Below are 24,256 nucleotides of genomic sequence, written 5' to 3'. Positions count from 1 at the left end.
CTCACTGATAATGGCCCAACAAGAAATCTTAAGTATGTTACAATAGCAGAATTTGGGCACTGGAACTTTTAGCCAGTCTGACATATGGCTTTTGTGGGCAGAGGATTTCATTTGTTGTGTCTGAGACCATTGCTCTAAATACTTCCTACTCCTCTAGATTTTCCCAGACACTATATGATCCCAGAGGGTATTCTGTATTCCTTCTAATTCATCTCAACTGTAGTAGAGTCAGAAACTTGCATCGGCTTTTCCAGCACCTAATAAAGGCTCATGAGAACAACAGCTTTTTGTATGCTGTTACTTTCTGTATCCAGAGGATACTCCTGAACTTTAACCTGACTTTCACTTTTGGCTGCCCTCCTAGCACTTTGATCCAAAAAACCCTCTCAACATGTTCCACTTGCTCAGCTGGGGAATTCAGTACTGCAGTATCTTGCATTGCAGATTATTTTTAGAGATGATCAAATCAAAACGGATAAAATAAGAAACAAGCTAGAGCTGACTGCAAAACACTGTGACTTACCAGCACTTGGTTTCATGGCCAGAGTTGAATTCCTGATGCAAGAAGGAAGAAAACACATAACACGAAACCACAGTATCTACTGGATTAACAAGACTACCATGAGCAAATCTGACTCAAAAAGAATGTTGATGCCCCTAAGCTATCCTGGACAGCAAGAGCACACCTTTGTGTAGAAGAGGCCAAGGGTGCATCAGCAGACTTTGGTGACTCAGTGGTGCTGCCTACTAGCACCCAGTGAGCAGGACAGTTAGTTTTAGGACTAAAAGCAGAGATCATCATAGGTCAACAGAGTCATCCGCATGTCAGAATATCCGAATTAAATTCAAATTTCTGTTCAAAGCAAATGCCATCCCTAGCTGTGAAAGACATCCTAAACAATGACAGCCAGCAAGACTAAAGATGCATAGCAGAATTCCACTTAAGCCTTTTAATGATTATCTGATCTTTAGTATGCTCAGCTGGGATGTTTAATCTCAGCATTCATAATCTGGTACTTTATTCAAAGAAAAGGAATGGTAGAAAACAGTGACACATGCCTCTCTGTGTCATATTGCAAGTCTTAAGAAGACTGTTTGGGGGGAAAACTCCTGAAAACAGTACAGTAGAAATGTGAAGGACAAATGTGGTCAGTATTACATAGGAAACGGAAAAAGCAACACGGCAGTGAGGGAAGCAACAGCTAGTCTAAACTTAGAGGCATTTACTTTTTAGAAGGGAATTTTTCCCCCTTTTTCTCAGGTTGATTATTGCCAACAGTGTTTTAGCCCATGCTGTGCCTGCTGACCTACCACATTCAGCCTACTTATACTAATTAAACTTTAATTAAGTTTATTAGGTGCTCATCTAACATCAACAGTCAGTCAAAGGCTTTGCAAAGCGTTGGCTGAAGCCTTAGTATGACTGGGCAGCTTGGGTTTAAATAACTTTGTGCATGTTTTTATACAGAGTGTATTTTAAAAGAATAATTTCTGTCTAGCTATAGCCTTTCTTAAAGCCAAGAACAGCTAGTCTACATATTAATTCAAAAGCAGCGTTACACAAGAGGCACTTCTTGGTGTAATGGAGACCCCAAGAGACAGACTTGTGTTTTAGAACTCTGCTGTGTTCTGTCCTCAGGTACTCAGGTCTCTTCCCCCAGACTATCAGCTCGTTACATTTTTATCTCTTTAAAAAGGCAAGGAAAGGGTTCTTTCCCAGTTCCATCCTGTCAGTGCAGACTGGAGTCTCTACTTTGTGCATGGACAGCTGTTTTCCTGTCCAAATATCATGAATAAAGATCCCTGACAGGTCAAGTTTTATCTGTGCAGAATCAAAGAATTGTAGAATTGTTTGAGTTGGAAGGGACCTGTTTGAAGGCCATCTGGTCCAACTCCCCTGCAATCAACAGGGAAACCTACAAGTGCTCAGAGCCCATTCCATCCTGACCTTGGGTATCTCCAGGGATGGAGCATCCACCTTATCATTTCCATGTCTTCCCTCACCTGACACCATCCAAATCAAATTCCCTCACATCTGGGAAATTTGCTGCCCTCACAAGATTCTGAACAGAAGAAGGCAGTGGTAGAAATTCCATGGCAGACCCATGACCAGTGAATCTACCCCTCAACTCGTTATTCTTTAATTTCAATAGAATTAGCTTGAAAATTGCCCTCCCATCAAAATGAATCTTGTTCTGTTGTCGGAGGACTCTTGCCAGGAGTTGTTTAAATGTTGTATTAAGGGATATGGTTTATTGGGAAATTATTGATGGTGGTGGATGGTTGGTTTGGATGATCTTGGAGGTCTTTTTCCAACCTTGGGGATTTTATAATTCTAGGAGTCACAAAGAAACTTCCCTACCACAAAAACATGCTTCAAATACAGAACTCCTCAAAATTTTTGGAAAGGAGAAAAGCTTTTGGAACAAGATGAATTTTCATTTTGGACAAAGATTTCCAGACATGCTGTGATAATCATGGCACAAGAAACTATGCAGATGATTTTTTGCATAAAAATGCAGGGGAAAAAAATGATTTAAAAAAAAAAAAAACCTTACCTTTAAAGCAGCATCAACTTTAAAAAGGAGGTTTTGGAAAAGAATGTTTTGGCAACAAAACCGTTCAGCTTAGTGCTTGGCAGCCACCAAACATTTAGCTTTGAAAAATAAAAGTTTGTTCAGTGCATGGGATTTATTTTTTTATGATGAGAGATAACACACTGATACTGTGAGAGGGAGGGTCTGACAAACACCACACCAGTGCATTTATGTGAACTTTTATTTAGGAATATCCATAAATCTGAGACCAAGTCCAAACTCCCAGGAATGCGTGTAGCTACATGGGCTTAATGGCAGATCAGCTAGCATTGGAAGGCATTTGAATGGATGTTAGAATCACAAAAAAAAAACAATGTCTCTTGACATGCTAAAAGTCAAGGGACTTACTTCCACATTTCTAGATCCACTCAATTAACAAAGGGGTTGTTTTTAATTAGGGCATGGGAGGATGACATGTTCTGATGCTTATCGCTCCAGCCACCAGTCACCCAGCAGAGGCTGCAAAGCTTCTGGACTCCAAGCAAAGCTGCACTGATGGAAAATGCCAACCCTAACCTTCCCCCACTGTCACCTCATGGTGATGCATCCTCCAGCCAGAACTCAGCCATCTTTCCCTTTGGTTCTTATTCCTAGGTAATGCTGTTGTCTCCATTCCCTTTTCCACACCACACAGCTGGTCCCACAGTGCTTGTCCCAAGGTACTCACAGAGTCCTGCAGCACCACCACCTTTGCAATGGAGATGGATGAGTCAGGGCCTCTTTTGGCTGCTTCATCTGGATGCTCTGAGACAGAGGAGCTCCAACTCTAAGAGAAAAATACCACTTTGTAAACAAACTGAGATGAGATTTATCACAAAACAGCCATTGTTCCAAATAGTAATCACCTATTTATTTTATTTTCCAGTGTAACAAAAAGAAAAATGCTCATCATGAGTTTTCTGCGCACAAACACAATTTCCTAATGAGGCATTCTGTACATCAGTTAAACCAAACAATAGAAATCCTCTGTGCAGGAATGGAATGGCTGTGTTTACTTCCTCCAACAGAAGGAAAGGTTTGGACTCAGTGCTCCTAGCAATTCCATCCTACCCCTGGAGGTGCTCAGGGTCAGGCAGCCTGAGCTGGTGGGAGGAAAACAGCCCATGGCAGAGGTTGGGGCTAGGTGGGCTTTCCAACCCCACTGCTGTGATTCTGTGACTCTAGGATTCTCAAGTTCCAGGATTCCTTTCCCTGCAAGGTATAGATCAACCTCACTTCCCAAGGTGAGCGCTCCCCCTTATTGCTCTGCTTGCACTGACACTGATTTGCAGCCCTTCATGGAATACACGCTATAAATATAGATGCCAGTTTCCAAAATAGCCTTGCAGGGTTATGCTGTCAACAGTGCTGCTCCCTGATATTTCCTGCATCTATTTTAGTAGATGTGCATAACCCACAGTAAACCCCATTTTCTGGGTTCCTCTCTCTCAGCCTCCCCTTCCTCTCAGTGCACGGAGGCCGGAAAGGACTCCAAGCTAATTTGCTTGATGGCATGGGAAAAATCAGAGAGGTAACTAGAGAAACAGAACATTTGGCAAATGTGCAATGAACTTCTCACAACAAACCCATTAGTTCGTGAGGCCCATCTCTATGGCAACCAAACAGCAGAAAAACAAGACATTAACACCTAAATTTATTAGTGTGCAAGTGCCTAGCTATTATAATTCCAGGGGTATACTCCCCCTGCCCCCCACCTCACTTTAGTTCCTAATGAGGACAACTCAGTTCTAGTTCAAAAGCCAATGTAAACATCAGTACACAATTTACAGACAGCGTATCTAAGATTTCACATTTTTAATCACAGTTTGAAAAACAAAACAACAGCAAGCTGTTCATAGAGAGTTACTCCATTTCCATTTTATTTTGCAAAGTTGTTAAAGACTGGCAAGCCGTGGGGATGCAGAGAGAGATGCTAATCATCCTGCCCTGAAAGGTCTACAAAGGTCTTCCTAAGAAGAAGGAGCAGCATACATGTACTGCCTCTTCCCCAAGATTTCAAAGCAGCTTCTTTTTATTTTACATGACCACTACATACTGCTCCCTGAGGAGGAAGGTGTAACACAAACAGCACTGTGGTCATAGCACAGCACTAGGGTAAGGATGTCAATGACTATGTTCCCTCCAGAAGAACGCAAGGGAGGGTTGGAACAAGATGCTGGGAAGTGGGGATGGAGCATAACATCGTGTTCTCTGGCAGCCATGCTAATGTTTCCAGATGTTTTTTGGAGATCCAAGCGTGCCTGAGTTAATTCCAGTGCCCTGAGGAGCTCAGATCAGACTGGGACAGCTTACAGAAGACAAGAGGAAGAGATGGTTGGATCAGATGATCTTAGTGGTCTTTTCCAAATGACTATATGACTCCGTGATTCTAAGACAGTGAGGTGTTAGTTCTTTGGCAAGGCAATGCGAAGTAGGAACACAAAGGACACATCTTAACCCAACACAAGCGCATTTGAAGTCACGTTGGCCATTCATGCCACTCAGATACTTCAGGTTTAATTAGTATTCATTTAGTTGCTCTCTCTGGCTTTCTTGGAGTGTATGTTCTTAAAGAGAATCACCCTATTCACTATCAGAGATTAATGCACTGCATGGGCATCCCTGCCTACGGCAGGGGCTTAGAATAAGATGTCCTTTAAGATCTCTTCCAACCTAAGCCATTCTATAATTCTGTGAAATATGTGGACATCGATAAGACTCAAACAGGTCTCATAGGTTGGTAAGGGCTACAAGTGATTCAACAGGCTTGACAGTGCTCCATGCATTTTAATAAGGATTGATAATGCTAAATCCTCTGTTGCTGCAGTGGAAAGAGTAGAGAGAAGACCAGCTCTGAACAGCACCTGAACTATTCTGACAGCAGCAAGTTGAAGACAACCATGAAAAATTGCCCCGAACTCCAGTGTAATGTCTCAAGACATAAGTGTGTGATTATGTTGATTTACACAGCTAAGGAACCATTTGATTTCATATACCAACACAATGGACCTGGAAAATCTCTTCCAAACTGTTCAGAATTATTCCTGTTACACCAATAATGGGATGGAAAGTACCATGATAATAGCATGGTGACAAAGTCTTTGGCTGCAGCAAACGAGAACAAGCCCAAGTGCAGCAGCCGTTGAAGTAGAAACAAAGGAAAAGAGCTGCTTACTTTCAGAAGGCCTCAGATAGGCAGGAGTCTCCAGCAAGAGATACCCTCACTTCTCCTGCCAACCCTTAAATGAGGTCTGGGAAGGGGTGAATCCTGGCTCCAGCTGAATTGCATGCACCTGAGCTCCCCTGGGTTGGCTCTGCCTTCCCACCGGGTGCTCAATCACTGCTTCAAGCTGTGACTTAGCATTTCCACTACACCATCACACATTATTTCCAGGTGGAGGACACCTTGTTTGTGGGTTAATGCAGGATGTAGCCATTGTAGGGCTAATTTGAATGTAGTTTTTAGGCATTCTGTATCTTTGCACTAGAACAGCAAAGAAAACCCAGTCCTAATGGCAATCAAACACTCAGATATGATGCCTTAGAAGACCATGGAGTCTCCATGAAGATCTGTCAAAGGTTACTCAATCAAAAGTTTTCCTGCCCAGGGGCGACTCAGGAACCCAGAATAGCTGTTGCACCAAAGGTGCTAAGATCTGTGCATTCACTTCTCATGCAGTGCTTTAACAGGTGAAGAGTCTCATGAAAAATAAGATTTTCCCCTTCCCACTGCAATAGGCACAGTTTGACACAACAGTTATAAAATATCAGATCTGTCTGATCAAGACCAGGGGAGATGGACCATGCATAATCCTAAAGTTTTCAGCTCTTTCATAGAACTATAGAATGGTTTGGGTTGGTAGGTACCCTTAAGATCATCCAGTTCCAACCCCCTGCTATAGGCAGGGACACCTCCTACTAGACTGCATTACTCAAAGCCCCATCCAGCCTGGCCTGGAGTGCCTCCAGAGAGGAGATAGCAGATGCTAGCACGAGAAGGGAATGCTTTCCCTTCAGAGAACTATGTGCAAACCATATAACCCAGTGATACTTCCTAGTGCTGAAAGCAAATTGATTACAGGGAACAGATGAAAAACAATCAAATCAACTTTCTCCTCCAGCTTCACCCAAGTGGAGTCAGTAGAGCATTTCTGAGCTTACACCAGTGAAACCATGAGCTAGATTCAGCCTATCACTGTGCAGAAGGTCTAACAGCAAATTGCCTGTCATCTAATTTCAGATGTGATCAGAAAATGTATAACATAGGGGTTGCAATACATTAACCACATTGCCATTAGCAGTGGAACAATCCATTACTAATATCCCTCTATCTCCAGGCAGCACCTCCTCCTGAAAGCCCGTTGCCAGGATTTAAGCTGACCAGGGCCCTAATTTCCAGCCCCTTCAGGCAGGTTTCAAGAAAGCAAATTAACAGGTTGAAACCCTGACAATTTGCTACTGAAGTAAGGTCACTGAGGATCCCACAAGTCCCTAACTAGCTGGCTCGCTATCAGCTGAAAGACTTTAGAAGAACGTTAGTGTCAGTGCCAAAAATGTCTGGGCTTGTTCCTGCAGCAAAACAGCTTGAGGAAAAGGATGCTGAGGGCAGCGTCAGTGTCAGAGCAGGCAGAGTGGTGGGTGGGTCAGAGCTGCTGCCATCTCACTTCATGCAGTATCATCACTGCCAGGAAGGTGAAGCAGTGCTGGCAAGGAGAGGATGTCTCGACAGCAGAGCAAGGGCAAAGGCACGACTGGGAAATAGCTGCTCTGCAAAGTCTCTGGTGACCACTAGTGAAAGCTCAAAAGGGTCCAGCAGGCAGGGCTGCAAAGTGATTGTCTTGCTGCAGGCAGGGGAGAGAGGCCAGCATCGCCCAACCCACATCACTTCAGTAGGTCTCTTGCTCTCTCCTCAAATACTCTTTGCCACCAGGAGAGTCTCTTGGAGAGTCTCTCCATCAGCTGAAGTCCTCTGACAATTGTTTTAAGCACACAGCAGCCATGCTGACTTGAATGAACTTTCAGCACGTTCCCTACAAAAGATATAATTCCACCAATACGGCATGTTTGGCAGCATCGTGCTTACTTTTCCTCTATGGGAAAATCTTTTCCCACCCTGGTCTCTTTTTTCAGTCTCTTCAGAAGGAAAGCCGCCTGTTTTTCTCCCATGAAATTATTCCTTCATAACAAATTTTAGCAGCTGAAGGAAAATCCATCGCCCAAAATTTCCTTATAAATCCAGTCCAAGAAAAGTTTGGGATTGACACAGAATATGAGTAGTAATGCACTGGCACAGGCTGCTCGGGGAATTTGAGTCACTGTCGCTGAAGGTGTTCAAGAACCATGGGGATGTGGCACTGAGGGACGTGGTCGTGGGCATTGTGGGGATGGATTGACGGTTGGACTTGGTGATCTTAGAGGTCTTTTCCAACTGGAGTGATTCTATGATTGTAAGATATCTCAGAACCCTCTTTCATGGCTTTCTTCAGTGATTTTGCATGTATTTCTAAATTCAGATCTGGAAGTGCCTGAGCTGCATCTTGGTGCCCTTTCCCTGGAGCCTCCAGAGCCATCACTCCTGCTTCATGGGAACACAGGCCAGCTTTGACTGCTCTTCACAAATGCAGGGGCATTTTTGTCTCCTGCAGTTCATGTCACCATGCCACTGGTCTGGGGGAGAGAGACAGTGACCTGCATGCAGATCCTGGATACGAGCTTTATTATACCCTCAGTCCACATCAGCATGCACATAGATGGAGATTGTGTAATAGCTTTGAAAAATCATCCAGGCCCTCCAGAGACTGTGCCATCTTGAATCCATTATCTTTATTACAAATAAATGAATGAACAAAAGCCAATTTTTTTCTGATCATGTGGCAAAGCCACACATAACAGCTTAGCGTGGCTCTGCAGATGACATTGCTTGTGCCGCTCAGGACCAGGAGCTGCCCAAGCCCAGAGGTGGAAGCTGCTCTTACTGAGGGCATTTATTTCAGTCCTGTTTGCATGCCCATGTAGATGGCTGCAGTCAGCCTAGCCCAGCCCTCCATCATCAGGCACGTGCCAACGCCATTCTGCTTGCACCAGCGCGAGGTCGCATTTCTTGGCAGAGAGCTCCTCTCCTTCTCCCCTCTCCCATCCCCCAAGCTCCTGGTAAAATATGAGAACAGCCTGCCACCTGCCATTTGCCTGGCCCGTTTCTCTCTGTCTGCCAAAAATCAGTAACGTGCCCCCAAATATAATTGGAAACACTGCACTGCACTGCAGGGGTCCCATTTCTGTTGCACAGAAGAGGCTTGACAAAAAGCCAATTTAATTTCTAGATTCCCCGGGCTGCATATAGCTGCTAAGTGGGGAGGTAAAAAAAGTCACTTTTATCAGGCCAATTCCTATTAGTAGATTCAGATCTAGCAAGCCATGCTGTAGGAACCAGTGAGCTGTCATTGCAAGCAGATTTAGGGCATTGTTTCTTGGAACTGGAGTTATGTGGGAGGTCAGAAGCTAGAGGCCAGCATTCCCAAACTTCAGAGCAGAGAACTGGGCGCACACAGCAGAGTTTGAATGCTATGTTCAGTGTCCGGCCCCTCATGAGAAAGACATCAAGAACCGGGAGCGTGTCCAGGGAAAGGTAACAAAACTGTGAGGGGTGTGGAGCACAAGTCTTATGGGGAGCAGCTGAGGGAGCTGAGATTGTTCAGTGTGGAGATCTCCAGAAGTCAGCATGAGACATCATCTATTTTCCACAGGCCTAACTGAAATAATTCATATAAATGGTCATCTTCAGCCCCAGAGGGTACTAGCAACCACTTCACAAATGATGTGCTATTAAAATAAACACTCCCTGCCATCCATCCCAAGCAGTTATATTACCTCCTGCTTGACAAATGCCTTCAGCCAAACCAGCCCGTCCTCCAAAGTAGGCCTTGCTTACTTTACCCCTTGAATTCTACTTTCTAATTGACCTTAAAGACTGCTACAACACACCTGAATTACAGAATCATAGAATCACTGCAGTTGAAAAAGACTCCTAAAATCATCTAGTCCATCTGTCAACCCATCACCACCATGCCTGCTAACTCATGTCCCAACACTACCACATAACTCCCCATAGTGCTCTGGAGAGGCAGAGTGGCAGACAGGTTTCATAACACTGAGGACTGGGAGACCTTCACTGAACACCAGGAGAACAAGGTGCCCAAATCTGGTCCCTAAAGTTTGGTAACTCAAGTGACAGACCACCATCAGAGATTCAGAAAACCAAATCCAGAAGCCTCCATTGTCTCAAGAAGTTTTCATCGCTGAGTTTCTAGGCATTTTGTGGTCCAGTCTAGAACTTCAGCTTGCTGAAACAGCCCTCCTTTGCAGAGGGTATGGAAGGTACTCAGCAGAGAATAATGGGTCTAAATTTATCCAAGAGCAGCTGGATTCAAAACTGAGTCTGCAGCATCCAAGAGAGCAACGTTACCTTTGGGTACTAGCCAAAGATTCTCGTTTCAACCATCTCTCTGTTGAGACCATAATTGGGATGTGTGCTCTGAAAGGTCCTCTTTGGCCAGGTTCCTCAGGGATGCATAGGATCGCACAGATCAGCACACTGAAGTGTAACTAAGAGCTTTGTTGCACAACACATAAGGCACTGTGAGATTTGGATATCTCTGGAGCTAGGGCAGGATGCTATATTTAGAGCTGGGACTTGAATACTTCCATCCCTTTATGGATCTGGTGCACGAGACTCTGGCCTGTCTTAATTTCAGATTCAGAAGGGAAAAATAAAAGGGAGCCCAGAAGAGACCCTAATTCTTTCTCGTCAGGTTGCTTAGTTAATAGATTGTAATAGATCAGGAAATTAAAAAAAAAAAGGCTGCGTCTTAACTACCTTGAAATTAGATTTTGTTTATCTATATCAAGTATGCCATGAAATGATGGGATGATGACCCTCTGTTTCCAGAAAAGAAAAAGTCACCACAAAATCCACAGCTGCTCCACATTCAAAATAGGTGGTTTAAAATAAAACAAACTGATATGTTTGCTCCAAGAAACATGCATTAGGTACTGGCAGCTTGCTTCCCTCATTCCTCCATTCCCAGGTACTTGAGCTGAAAGGAGAGGAAAGCCTTGAAGTAATATGTGCGTGAAACAGCCCTGGGAACAATAGCTGTTCTCCAGTTGACTCAAAAGCTGTTATTAAACTTGAGGTTCTTGTGCTATCAGTGCACAGCTTGAGCAGAATACTCTGCATTCACCACCGTCATCACCAGGCTCTGATAATGCAAACAACTCACAGTTCCACCTACAAATTCCTGGAAGTTCGTAGCCGAAAGAGCTATGCCAATGTCTTGGTATGAGCAGGCTCAGCTGGATAGCATTATGGAAATCTCCCCTGCTAGAGAAAAATATCAACAGACTAATCCTCGCATCAGAATGGACAGGCTCTTACTTGGTGCCAAGCATCACCACTGTGTTTTAAGTGGAACATTTCCCTGTGCTCTTCAGAGCAAGGTGCAGTCAATATGTGAAGCAAAGAGAGTATTTGCAAACCTTGTGCAACCATTCTGCTCCAGATGAGTTAAAATGTTGGGTCAAAAAAGGAAGAATCTAGAAGCTGCACAATGGACTTGTTAAGTCATCATAAACTGAAGGAGGGTCTGGTGTTTACAAGCCCTGAGAGAAGTGGGTAGGCAGTCCAGCATTTCACCAGCACCACGGGAAGAAACAGACTCATTCAGTGAGCCACAAGAAGATGGAACAAGGTGGGAAAATAAGCAGAAATCAGGGACTGTACCACTGCTCAAGACAGATCATGAAAACAACAGACTGGGACCTGTCTGCAGATGTTAGAAGCCTCCAGAGAAGATGAAAAGAAGAACTAGGATGGAAAGCCAAGAGTAAAAGGGTTCACTTAAGAGCAGCAGTTCATGAGTATGAACTGTGTGTGTTATTTATTTTCAATAAACCCAGCCACCTATCATTTCAGCGAGGCCTGTCATGACTATTCATTACTCAGCTTTTGCCTGAAGGAGCATAAACCCAGGCCACAGAGCTGCCATCCCAGAAGCTCAGCAGAGCATCACTGGGAGGGCAGGAGGAGACATGGCCTTCTGCGTGCTCATCCTGCATTGCAAGCACAACACTTGCTGGCTTGTTCTCCAGGGGAAACGGCTTCTGTTCCAGATAGAGGGGCTAATAAACAATCTGACAAAAGCGCTGTGCTTCTGATACAACTGGGAAGTGCACACCAGGAACACACAAGGGCTCGTGGTCACACTGCTGGGCTACACAGAGCTCCAGCACACTCCCTGCCTGACAGAGGAGCCCTGGCTGCAGCAATATTCATATTTTATTGGTTTTCTTCCATTATTTTCAGAATGTGCTGCCTGTTGGTGCATGGGGATGGGAAAAGCAGTCAGTAAGTAATGAAACAAACCACTCTGAAGACTGAAGAACCAGGCTGGGAATGGGAGCAAAAGGTGGGAACAGATGCTGCAGGCACTGTCCCACGGTGCTCATGGATTAGCAGCACAGTTCCTGGATGTGCCAAATGGGGTAAAGGAAGTGGAGAGCAGCTGTTGGCATCCAGCTCATCGCTCCCATCCCTCCTGAAAATGGAAAGAGGAATTAAAAGATTTGTCCTGCACTGAGGAGGGCTCTGGGGTTCCCCTTTTTCTAGAAGCTGGCTTTGGAAAATAAGGCATCTCTAGATATCCATAACTGCAAGTGCAAAGGCTTGTTTTCTGCTCCCTCGGACTCTGAGCTGGCTTATGAGAAATAAGGAAAGAATGTTTTCTCTAATTGGGTTTAAGATCCGAAGAAGCCTATGAAGAACCATCTTCAAATCTCGTCTTCATCAAGAGACACAGCCAAGAGGAATAAGTAGCCGAGTGTAGTTCCTAACAGAACACACCACAGAGCAAAAACAGAGATGGGGAAAGATCTGAGCAGGAATAAATTACCGTGCTTAAAACCAGATTTATGTCCATCAAGGATGGAAAAGTGGGAAAAGGAAGGCTTCAAAGACTGCAGATAGCCAAAGATTCACTTCCAGCCCAGCATGCTGCATCTCTCTGCATACACTGGGTTGATACACTCCTCACTGTCAGAGCAAGCAGTGCATGCTTGGTATCTGCAACTAATCTGTTTCTTGTAATAGGCAAATGGGAGCATTTAAGATTTATAATAAGAATCCATCAGCATTCCTGCACAATGACAAAGGGGGGGTCTCCCCTCCTCCCATTCTGTGGGTTCCCTCAGCACGAGGGATGTAGCCAGCTGTTTAGAAACAGGCTGTTGACAGTGCTGCAGAGTGTGATGTGGGGTATTCTGAGTCAATTAAAAATATATTAGTAGGAAGAGCACGAGCATGAGATAGTGTTGCTCTGCTCTGAATCCAGCCTTTTCAGCCTTTTTGCAGGACAAGGACCAGGCTGCATCACCTAAGAGCTCTGGCAGAGCACAAACATGGAACTGGAAGTGCTGCTCTATGGGGGAAAATGCAAAGTCAGAAGACTTGTCTTCAAGAGACAAGCTGGGAGCTACATGTGCCTCGTGGCAATCCAGATAGTTGGAACTGCAAGAGAACAGAGCGGAAGACACGGGAAAGAGGACAATGTATTGCACCGTGTTTTCAAAATAATTCCCTACAAGATCCCTAGTAACTAAAATGAGGTCTTCACAAGATGGGAGAGAGAATGGAAAACAAAGTGTGAAAAAATAAGTAGTCTTTGCAATACTGCCCTTCAGAGCAGTCTGAAGAAAGTGTGAGCAAAAAGGGGACAAAGAGAGAAAATATGCAGGACAGTCACCCCCAAAAACAAAAGTGCCGTGTGATGCAGAGCCCAGGGAAAATGTCAGGTGAAATCAGTAGCAGCAAATGCAAAATAGTGCACCCAGGGAAAAAAATATCAAAAATATGCATCAACACAGGCAGGCTTCTGCCACATATGGAAGATTTTGGACCATGGATGTGTTCTGAAGACACCAGGCCAGCGCTCCTAATAGATCCAAAAAGCAAACAGATTGAGGACAGAACTAAGCACAAAACAGCACAAGACATCTGTGTGTGATTTTATTACTCAATGAGATCCCTACATCCAGATTTCTACATTCAGTCGAAAGGGATATTCTAGGAAAAGAATGGTGAAGGATGGCCAGAAGTATTGTCCATCATCCAAATGGAGAGGGAACAGTCGGCCATTATCCCATACAGCCCGAGGCCTGGGGGACATACAGTAATAGTGTGAGTCAGAGGGTTTAGCACCACAAAAGGAAACATCTTTTTTTGTCCAGCACATAGGAAAACTGCAGAACTCATTGCTGCAGGACTGGAACCGAGACTATAAGAAAGCTCGAAAAGAATTAGATCCACTTTGAGACAATAGACCTAACAATGGCTATTAAACACCAGTATACAATGGAAACTTTCAGGCCTGAACATCCCCCCGAATGCTGATGCTGGAAGTAGCCCATACATTCAATAATCTAAGGTTTGTCTCTGCTCCTGGGGTGCTGAGCTTCAGATGTTGGCTTTATGGCCTTGATATGGCCACACAGGATAGTTTTGTATCAGACAAGCTGATGGTCTCTGCAACAATCAAGCCTATCTCTTCAGTTTGTTCCCTTTTTTAAAACCATTTCTGAACATGCTGTCCCTTTTATCAAGGGAGGCTTGGAAATGTTCAAGAACAAGGAAAATCAAAATTCAGCACTGCCACCTTCCTTACAGTACTTGTGTTACAAAGTGGAAGAGTAATTCCAGTCTCCCTGCAGAGCTCAGAAACAGCAGGGACTGAACTATAACCATTTCATCTAAAAATCCCGAGGGTTCTTCCATGCCACATTGTCCATTTGAGGGGGGAAGAGAGATGAGCGGCAGAGGCAGCAGGGCAGGAGCACGTACTGCTGGCTGGGAGTTCTCTTATTTGGAGTCATGAAGGCAGAAATCCCAGGAGCTCTCCTTATAACAGGGGAAAAGCAGAACAAGACCTTCCTCTGGCATCTTGAGAAGGCTTGTTTCGCAGGAAGGCCTGCCAGGTTTTCTGCAATATTTCCTACAGCCAGGCCTGTCCCCTTACTTCCCCACCAAGGAACATTCTGTTCAAAGTCAGCTAATGACCCATTTATAAGTGCCTACAAAGTGATATTGGTTTATTTCTCCTCTCCTCTTCTACCACTTGGCTGCCTCTGGTTTGCTGAGCTTGTCAGGGCTAATTACATCGATTTGTTCATTGAGGGAGTTTTTCCTCCCTGCATGTGTTTTCTGTTCTGAGCATAGCACAGTTTCAACAGGTTTTTGATGCTGTTGTTGTTGTTTTTGACAAGAGCTGCTGTTATGAAACGCATCCTCATGGCCCTGCCTGGTGAGAACCAACTCCATTTGACGCAGGAGCAAATTGAGACCATTTGGTAGCTGAAGCACTGGACATTGCACTCAGTCTGCAAGGGAGCTGGGAAAAGCACTGAGTTTCTCCTCCCTCCCCTTCTCTTTCAATACACTCATTTGTTCCTGCAAAAACAGCCTGTTTCTTTTCCAGTCTTCCCTTTTCCATAATTTTATCCATATGCAGTCCAAAATGGACATGGAAAATTACCTGCCTGTTATTCTCAGCAGCTGCCTTCTGCTGGTGGGGTCAATAAATCTGACTTGGGGGCACAAGCTGTCCCTGACACCCTTTGGCCAGGGGCAAAGTTGTTCAGATGGCAGTGAAACCAGAGCAGCCTAAACCAAGACTGTTGGCCAGCCTGTCAAAAGAGGGCTGAGACCCATTGCCGACCATGGAGCCAAACTGCAGGAGAGCACACTGGAGGATTTGAGGTCTAGAGGAGCAAACTGCAGACCCCTACCAAGTGAGACCTTCTCCCCCATGGACAGAGAGAGTGCTTCATCCTTGAGGGGGGCCACATCAAGATCACAGCTGTTGCGTGCACTCTGGGCAATAGTTTCTCTTCCACACTCTGCTCCTCAACATATCAGCTCATTTATCAGGGAAATGTTCCAGCGAACCAAGATGGTGGGAGAGCTGAACCACAGCTGTGCTCCCAGCAGCTCTCCACTCAGAGGGAGTTACAGTGCAGCAACTCAGCAACAGCTTGGTGGGAATGAGATGAAATGGAACCATCTGCTCTTACATCCCTTGACTGCCAAGCCAACAAGCCCAGAGATTCCTTAGTAAGGTAAACATTTCTGTCCACAATTAAGGAGGTACACATAACATTCTTACTGCCAAGGAGCATGGCCTCCTGCAGGTTTCAGCAGACCCTATGAGGCTTTCTTCACAGAAATGGGAATCAATGAATTGTTTAGGTTGGAGGGACTTCTGGGGTCACCTAGTCTAACCTCTGCTAAGCAGCATTCCAGATGTGGTCTCATCAGTGTTGAGTAAGGAGGAAAGATCCCCTCCCTCTACCTGCTGATTATATTGTGCCTAATGCAGCCCACAATACCTGGGCCATGTTCAACTTGGTGTCCACCAGGCCCTTTTCTGCAAACCCACTTTATATCTGGGTGCTCCCACCATGTCCTGGTGCTGGGGTTGCTCCTCCCCAGGTACAGGACTCTGCTCTTCTCCTTGTTGAACTTCATAATGTTCTATCAGCACATGCCTCCATCCTGTTCAGGTGCCTGTGGATGGCCACGTGGCCCTCTGGCTTTTCAGCCACTCCTCCCAGGTCGGTGTCATCAGCAAACTTCATAAGAGTGCGCTCTACTCCATTCTCCAGATCATCAGTGATGATGTTACTGCACCCAGCATCAACCCTTGGGGCACTTCATTCATTATTGGCCTCCTAGCAGGCTTTGCACCACTGACCACTACGTTCTGGATCCAGTCATTCATACAGTTTTTGATCCTGTCTAAAACCTCGCTGTCTATCCATCCAGTCCATTCATCAACAACTTCTCTGCGAGGATCTAATGAGGGCAGTGTCAAAGGCCTCAGTGAGGACCAGGAAGAGAATATGCACTGCTTTCTCCTCCTCCATCAGGTTGGCCATTTTACTGTGGAAGCTTATCATCAGACAGGACTTCTGTTTGGCGAAGCCATACTAATAACTCCTGGTGATTTTCTTCTCCTTCACGTGCCTGGAAGTGATTTCCAAAATAAGCTGTTCTATCATCTTCCCAGGGATTGGGATAAAGCTGACCAGCCTGTAGTTCTCTGGGTTTTTCTTCTTGCCCTTCCTGAAGATAGGAGGAACATTTGCTTTCCTCCAGTCTTCAAGTTCTCCTAGCATTTGCCATAATTAATTAAAAATGGAGAGCGATCTCACAGTGACATCTGTGGCATCTTCCAGCTGCCTCAGTACTTGTGGGTGTCTGTCATCAGGCCCCATGGTCTTACAAATGTCCAGTTTGCTTAAATATTCCCTGACCTGAATGTCTTCTACCAAGGCTTTCCTTGCCTTCCACCCCTATAAATTCCTAGATTCATTTCTGCCTAAAGGCTACCCCAAACTAGAAGCAGGCCAAAAGACCAGGCAGCCGGAGGCCATGGTTTAGAGCTGTACAACCACTACAAAAATAGGGCAGCAAGTAAAATTTCCCATAGGCTGACTCCTTCAAGAACCCAGCTATCTTTTTCATCAATGAGGATGACCTCTTTTGTGACAGACACTGTCCCACTAGACCTGAAAAAGGAAAACCAAAGGACAGTAGGTGGGAGGTTGTACTGTTTAGCCTGAGGCATTGACTCAGCCAAAGCACCAAGCAGCAGGGCCCACATTCAGCCCCACGCAAGCTGTGGGGAGCAGAGATGAGAGAGCATCTAGGCAGCACCTGCTGTTGTGCTGCCCTGGGAATCCCCTCTGCAGCAGGAACCCTTGTAGCAAAGAGCAGTAATTATACATGAAACTCTCCAGTTCTAGTAAAACTCATTCTTACATCTTCAGAAGACTTGTGCATAACTTTTAACTGCTCCCAAGCCCTTATTTTCTTTTCATCCATTACAAAATTGATGGATAATTACAATAAATGTGCATGCGGGGGTTGGCTGCTATTATTTTTTTTTTAAACCTCATAGTTAATTTTTTAATAGCAGCGATGGCAGCTCTGGTGAGGGGCTGTGAGGCTGCTCTGCTCCCCGCCCCAGGTATAGCAGTGTGGCTTCACCCTGCTGGAAGCCTTGGCAGCAGCCCACACAGGTCCTTCTTTCCACTCCTTTGCTAAAGAAAAGCTCTGTAATATTCCCTGCAAGTAATCAAGGACCTTTTAGTGCAAACAGTTATTCTGCATGGTGGAAGGGATAACTGCATCCCCACTTGCACTGCTTCAGCTCACCTAGAGAAGACGTGAGCATAAAGGCCAGGCTGTAAATCATTTTCACACATGCTAATGCAGCTGCTGTTGCCAGAGAGGCTGGGGAGATCAGGAAGTCCATGCAGATCACAGAATCACAGAATCACAGAATTGTAGGGGTTGGAAGGGACCTCTAGAGATCATCGAGACCAACCCCCCTGCCAAAGCAGGTTCCCTACACCAGGTCACACAGGTAGGCGTCCAGGCGAGACTTGAATATCTCCAGAGAAGGAGACTCCACAACCTCCCTGGGCAGCCTGTTCCAGTGCTCCGTCACCTCACCGTGAAGAAGTTCTTATGCACATTTGTGCAAAACTTCCTATGCTGCAGCTTATGTCCGTTTCCCCTCGTCCTGTCTCCACATACCACTGAAAAGAGACTACAGATGGTCTCCACCTAGGTCTCTTCCCAGAATACATAGGATCAGAAGAGAACAGGCTTGTATCTCGTATCTCAACTGGAATGCTGGAGGTCCTGACCGCCCTTCCTGCCTCAGTGGGCCGCCCCCAGGATGTTCACGCAGGTCCCCTCACCACCAGCCCTGCTGCCACTCCCTGCTGCCTTCCAAACTCGTGCTAGAGGGATCGCTAAACTGAGACCCAACTCCCAGATTAGATTCCTCTGCAAAAAGGCATGGCGGGGGCAGGATATCCTTCTTGTCATATTTCTAAATGAGGCCTTCCTCCCCAAATATGTGGCAAGCTCCTCTGAGCTCTAACCATAGCGTGGTCTCTGTGACCTGTTTTCAAACTGCCTCTGACCATCGTCATGCTGCAGAAATGATTTGCCCAGGGAAGGAACTTCTCTGAGCTACACTGAGATGCTCTGATGAGCCCTGCAAATACAACTGCAGGAAAGATGCACCACTTGCTACCCCTCTCCCCACAGCAGCACAGATCCAAGCATTTCTTGTGTGTTAGCAAGGAAACAAATAGAAACCAAATGGGAGATTCCTCTCAAATGGAGCTTAGAAATGTCCTCACACATCTATCTGTAACCAGTGCCCCATCTGGAAAGAGAAGAGTGAGAATGCATGCAAGACATTTCCTGGATCATTGACTATATTTACTTCATCTGTCTCAAACTCATTTTAAAACCTTCAGCAGTTTTAAAATGTTTTAAAACCACATCACCTGAGCAGAGGCTTTTTGGTGTGAGAAACAAAAACTTACAAAACCAAGTTTACTTGAGGACTGATAGGAAAGTTGCACAGGTTATGTGTTTTCAGAGTCTGACAGAGGACACGAAAAGAGGTGAAACTGTGGAGGGGAAAATTTAAGAGGGAAGCGGGTGATAGGTGTATTATTGCACACTTAGCACTGATTAATGGTGATCCTTGAAGTCAGACACACACCCCTTCCTAGGGCATGGGTGAGCGTCAGACATGAACCAACCAACCTTGTCTCTGGCTCAAGCCCAAGGAAGGATTTTGGTCCTTGAGCGGTGGTGTCATGTAAGAAGGTCACAAGCCTCGTCCCTTGGGGTGAATATTTCCTCTTCCTTGCACTTGAAGTGCCTCGCAGGGACAGCCACAGGGTGCACCAAGTAAGGCAAAACAGTGCCCTACTGTGCCACATAAATGCCGGAGCTCAAGGGTGCCTTCCTTTTCTGGCATGGCCCAGACTTGCCTGCTGTCTGCCTCCTGCTGTGGACAGGAGTGGCTCTCCCTGATCAAACTGATCAAAGGACATCAACTAACAGAGCTGCTCTGATTTCTTGTAGTCAGGATCCCAGCCCAGCTCATTTCAGTGGAAGTTTCATTAAGGAGGTGGTAGAGTTAAGTGACAAAGAAATCAAGCTTATCAAGGTCCAGCGAGGGATAGTCAGAGGAAATGCAGCAGCCAGAGTACATGCCAATATTATTAATGCCTTTTTTGTCTGTATCTCAGAGTTTATTTTGGCAGAGCAAAGTGTGTTAAAAAAAACGTCCTTGTGGTATAGATTGCATAGTCCATCGAAAAGAGCCAAAGCTACTGGAACACAACAGCACTGGAGTGCTCCAACAGCTGATGGCAGAGCAGAATCCTCACCTGGCAGAAGTCCACCCAGCTTCAGCAAATCCAACGGCACTGCATCACTTTACACTCACCAAGCATCTGGCCCCAATGTGTTGTTTGGTCTGTTCATTGTTTGTTTTTTTCTAACGTGTCCTTTGGGCTTCTCATGTTTCATCTACAACAAGGTGGCTTTTTGGATGCCCGAGGGATCCAAAGATCCACCGTACTGTCATCAAACTCCGAACCACTCTGTAGTGGTTCGGCAAATTGTGATGGGCTCTTCAAAAACCAAGCCTTCCTCTTAATGTTAGTAAGGCTTTCTCTTCTCTAAGAAGAGACCAGGCAGCAAGCTCAAATGTAAGAAGTCTCAATTTGCCTATGACTATTTGAGCAAGTTTTTTCTTCTCTCCCAGAACTTCTTCCACAAAAAATCATTGCTATAGAGGCTAAGAAAAATGATCCAAATAGGTTGGCTTGTGGTGCACAGTGACTCATCAATTAATCAATAAAAAATGACATATTTGCATAATTAGACAAATTTCAACCACACAAATGCCTCTTGCATGCCAGGGAAATATTGCATGATGAGAGATGCATGATATCTTTCCCAGTGTCCAAAGACAGCAGATTGGAGACCATGGGCTATCAGCAATGGTGTCCTAGAATCATAGAGTCATTGAGGTTGAAACAGATTCTAAGATCATCTAGTCCAACTGTCAATCCATCCCCATCATACATACTAACCACATCCCTCAGTGCCACATCCCCACGGTTCTTGAACAGCTCTGAGACAGTGACACCACCACTCCCATGGGCAGCCTGTGCCAATACTTCATCACTCTTTCTGAGAACAAATTTTTCTTTACGTCCAACCTGAACTTCCCCTGGTACAACTTAGAACCATCAGTTCTCATCCTATAACCGTTAACTGGGAGGAGAGGTCAATTCCCTTCATTTCACTACAGCTCCTTTCAGGTCTGTCCCTCTGTCCCTCCTAGAGAATTCAGGGTGATGGCCCCTAAAACAGATGGGGAAAATGTGCAGTGGATTCCTCTTTGTTTCTCACTGGCCTGTTAAAAATCTTGGCCCTTGTGTACTTCCATCCAGGTGATAACTAGTATATTTTTTGGGGAGCTTACCAAAGGAATTACTGCCATAGTAGCACAGACAGATGGACACCTTTGTGAACCCATGGAAATGTGACTACAGTAGCCTTCCCTCCCTATGAGCTGGGATTACATGTGAGCATGGTGTACATTAGCACAGGGGTGCCTTTCCATGCTGTGGTTCACTCTTTCTGTGGCAGATGGGAACCTCTCTGCACAAACCACTTCCCTGGCAGGGCCAAACACATCCTTCACTTTGACTGCAGGAGGAGACACCAAGTCTGACCAAAAGCACTTCCTTACAGGATGCAAATAAAGCTTTAAAGAGAGCGAACCATCAAGAAAATGAAAAGGAACAACCACTTCAGCAGTACATCAGGCATGCTTGGCATGTGTCTCAAGCCACACACCGCTAAGACCATCTGGTGACAGCAGGTAGACTAGTACATCCAAAACAGGCTTGCTCTGGCCAGTGGCATGAGACGAGAGCTTCGTGTCCCTGGAAGATAATGCAGGTGATGAAGGCAGGCAGTACTGAATGCATCCTTCTCAGCCAGCTGTCATGGCTTTCACTGAATAAAAGTGAAAGCTCTCCTCACTCCTCACTTGGTATAGCCAGTGTTATACCTGTTGCTTGGCCAACAGTAAGACCCACCTTGTGTCTTCAGATCTGCTGCTATTTGGTCCCTCTAGAGCTCCTCCCATCCTCTGTTCAGCCTCACACAGTCGCTGCCTTATGAGTCCCAGTGTGACATTCAAGCCCAGCCACGAGAGAATCCAGTCTTGCCAAGGCCAGCTTTGACCTCATGGCAGGTGCCTCTACAGCCTGTGAGGATGAGGATGGCCCCAGTGGCATGCACTCCTTTGCATTTTAGCCTTGTCGTGGCTCCATCAGCTCCGCTATCAGCAAGATGGTGCCTGCAGCAATCCTCACAGGGGGCCGGGGAGCAGGGATTCCCCTTGCTGCATTTTCCACACACGCGTCTGCATCCTGGGCTTCCTTACTTCAGCCCTGCAAGCAGCAAAAGAGCTGAAATTGTACCCGTCATGTTGCTATTGGCCACTCCATCTTCTCTCCCCCTACTCTCCCTTCTGCCACCCCCACTTCATCTCACATTTTTCACATTTCTGGGGATTGTTTTTCACCTCGCAGTGCTTTCTGGAGCTTGCCCAATAGAAATAAATGCAGCCTGACCATTGCTGGTGGGGCATGGGGGGAGGTTACACTCTCAGTAAATTTAGCCTCTCACTGACAGATTTATCTCCCTTAATCAGAACCAAGTGTAGTTAGTGAGGTTTGTTTTTGTAGACTGAACTTCCCCAAAGTCAGTGCACACACACCTCCCCCTCCCTCCCCAATTACATAAATGCTTTTAGTTAAGAGCTAATTTCCTGGAGTGTGTGCCAATGCTCTCTCTAAGCAAACAAAACAAAGACAACACATTAAAAAAAAAAAACAGCACTTTGCATTGAGAGGAAAGTTTATGCTAATAAAAACCCAGGAATGAGAAGGTGTCAAAGGGCTCTTTTCCCCATTTCTCCTCCTTTATTTGTCCATGTAGGACTGAGCAGAGGCCTTTCCAGCCCTCAAATACAGGGTGTCCTGGTAGATGGTCTTGACAAGGAGAATGGCTTTAAACTAAAGGAGGGGAGATTTAGATTAGATGTCAGGGGGAAGTTTTTCACTGAGAAGGAGGTGAGGTGCTGGAACACATGGCCCAGAGAGGCTGTGGGTGCCCCATCTCTGGGGATGTTTAAGGCCAGGTTGGATGGGGCCCTAGGCAGCCTGGTCTAGTGGTTGGCAGCCCTGCCATGGCAGGGCGTTGGAAACTGATGATCTTCGAGGTTTCTTCCATCCCAATCCATTCCATGGTTCTATGAATCTATGCTGTTTGCCTTTCCTCCTTTTGCAAAATCCCATTTTACCCAGTTGAGATATTTTCAGCCGGAAACCAAGACATGCCTTTCATTAGGCAGGCAAGCCTGGCAGATGCACCAGGAGAACCACACAGCTTCCCCATTTAAATCCAGGCTGTCTGCTCCTGTCCTTTCCTCATCCCACGCACACACATTAGCACCACCCAACTGTCCCATCCCGTCACAGCTTGGATCAGCGGGGGGCTGATGGAGCCAAGGCTTGGTTCCACAGCTCTCCCCTGGGAACAGTTTGGAGGCTGTGTGGTGGGAGAGACTTTGTGGACATCTTCCTTCATGGGCTCCTCCTCTACATCTGTCCACGATCTTGCTCTAACATTTCCCTTTCGTTTTAATTCCCGTTGTGCTATTAATTAAGAACATTTCCAACATGTGCCAGCCTGGAAAGAAATGTGCTCTAATGACCAATTTTCTTCTGTTTCAGTTTAAAAGATTGTTTTTACTGAGGTCCTAAAATGCGAAGCCCATAAAGAATAGATTTGAAGAGAAAAAATTGGATTCGGTCTCCATTAAGGTTCAATAAACTCACATTAGGTTTCAGACAGGTGGATCATGCCAAGGTCAACCATGACTTCAGCCTCTCTTCATTTCTGTGTGTCATGCATGAGGAGCCTGGGTAATGTGAGTGAGTCATGTTCCTTCTCTGTTTTCTTCAGGCTATTGCCAGATAGAAGGCTGATATTTATTTTAGGAAAAAAATAAATAAATAAAAAGAAAGAAACGGAGGGAAGCCCAGGCTATCTCTGGTCTCATTACAATGTTTCTGTAATCATCAAAAGCTCCTATTGAATCTGTTCTAGAAATCATCACCAATCCTGTGCTCTGTAGCACTTTTGGCAGATCGGGGGGTTGATGTGGAAGGCAGAGCTGGAAATGAAGCAGTTACCACCATTTGTACTCTAATGTTTCTTCTGGCTACCGGGCCGGGCCAGACATAAAGGCCAGAGCAGATATCTTCAGACTCAGAGACACAGGGGAATGGGATGAAGAGTGATCATACAGTGTAGATGCAGCTACGTAGGTAGGGTCTTGGGCTCTAGGCCTTTCCCTTTGTGCATGCTGAGCAGACCTGAAGACACATCTTTCCCGTTCTCAGTCATGGGCACTGACTTTTTTTCTGCCCAGATCCTGATGGTTCATCCTGGCTAATCCCCCCCAGTCACCCAGCCTCTATTGTGGCAGAGAAATCGGTACTTCCCGCTTTTTCTCTTCCTAAATCAGCTGAGTAAAGTGACTCAGATGAGTAATGCAACCCAGGTGAGACATTTGAGGTGCAGACAGCTTGACCTGCTCAGTTGTATGCTAATGCAGCCCTTCAGAGCCCACATTTTGGCTGCAGTTCCCACGTGTGGTTGAAAG

At 45.6% G+C, this 24,256-nt stretch overlaps 1 long non-coding RNA gene across 1 annotated transcript in view; it reads right to left on the bottom strand.

The window, feature by feature from the left end:
• LOC104911604 overlaps positions 1 to 22,014 on the bottom strand; it is a 28,653-nt gene extending 6,639 nt beyond the window's left edge. Inside the window, exons 1-2 of the long non-coding RNA XR_004160239.1 lie at positions 21,618 to 22,014; positions 3,265 to 3,363 (exon numbers count right to left, since the gene is read on the bottom strand). This is a non-coding gene — a long non-coding RNA (uncharacterized LOC104911604). The remainder of the gene's footprint in view (positions 1 to 3,264; positions 3,364 to 21,617) is intronic.
• Between the last annotated feature and the right edge of the window lie 2,242 nt (positions 22,015 to 24,256).

This window comes from Meleagris gallopavo, chromosome 7 (genome assembly GCF_000146605.3).
Source record: "Meleagris gallopavo isolate NT-WF06-2002-E0010 breed Aviagen turkey brand Nicholas breeding stock chromosome 7, Turkey_5.1, whole genome shotgun sequence".
In the NCBI taxonomy this organism is placed as follows: domain Eukaryota; kingdom Metazoa; phylum Chordata; class Aves; order Galliformes; family Phasianidae; genus Meleagris; species Meleagris gallopavo.
The sequence above is the reverse complement of the archived record's forward strand: the minus strand, read 5'-3'. Positions and strand labels throughout refer to the sequence as shown.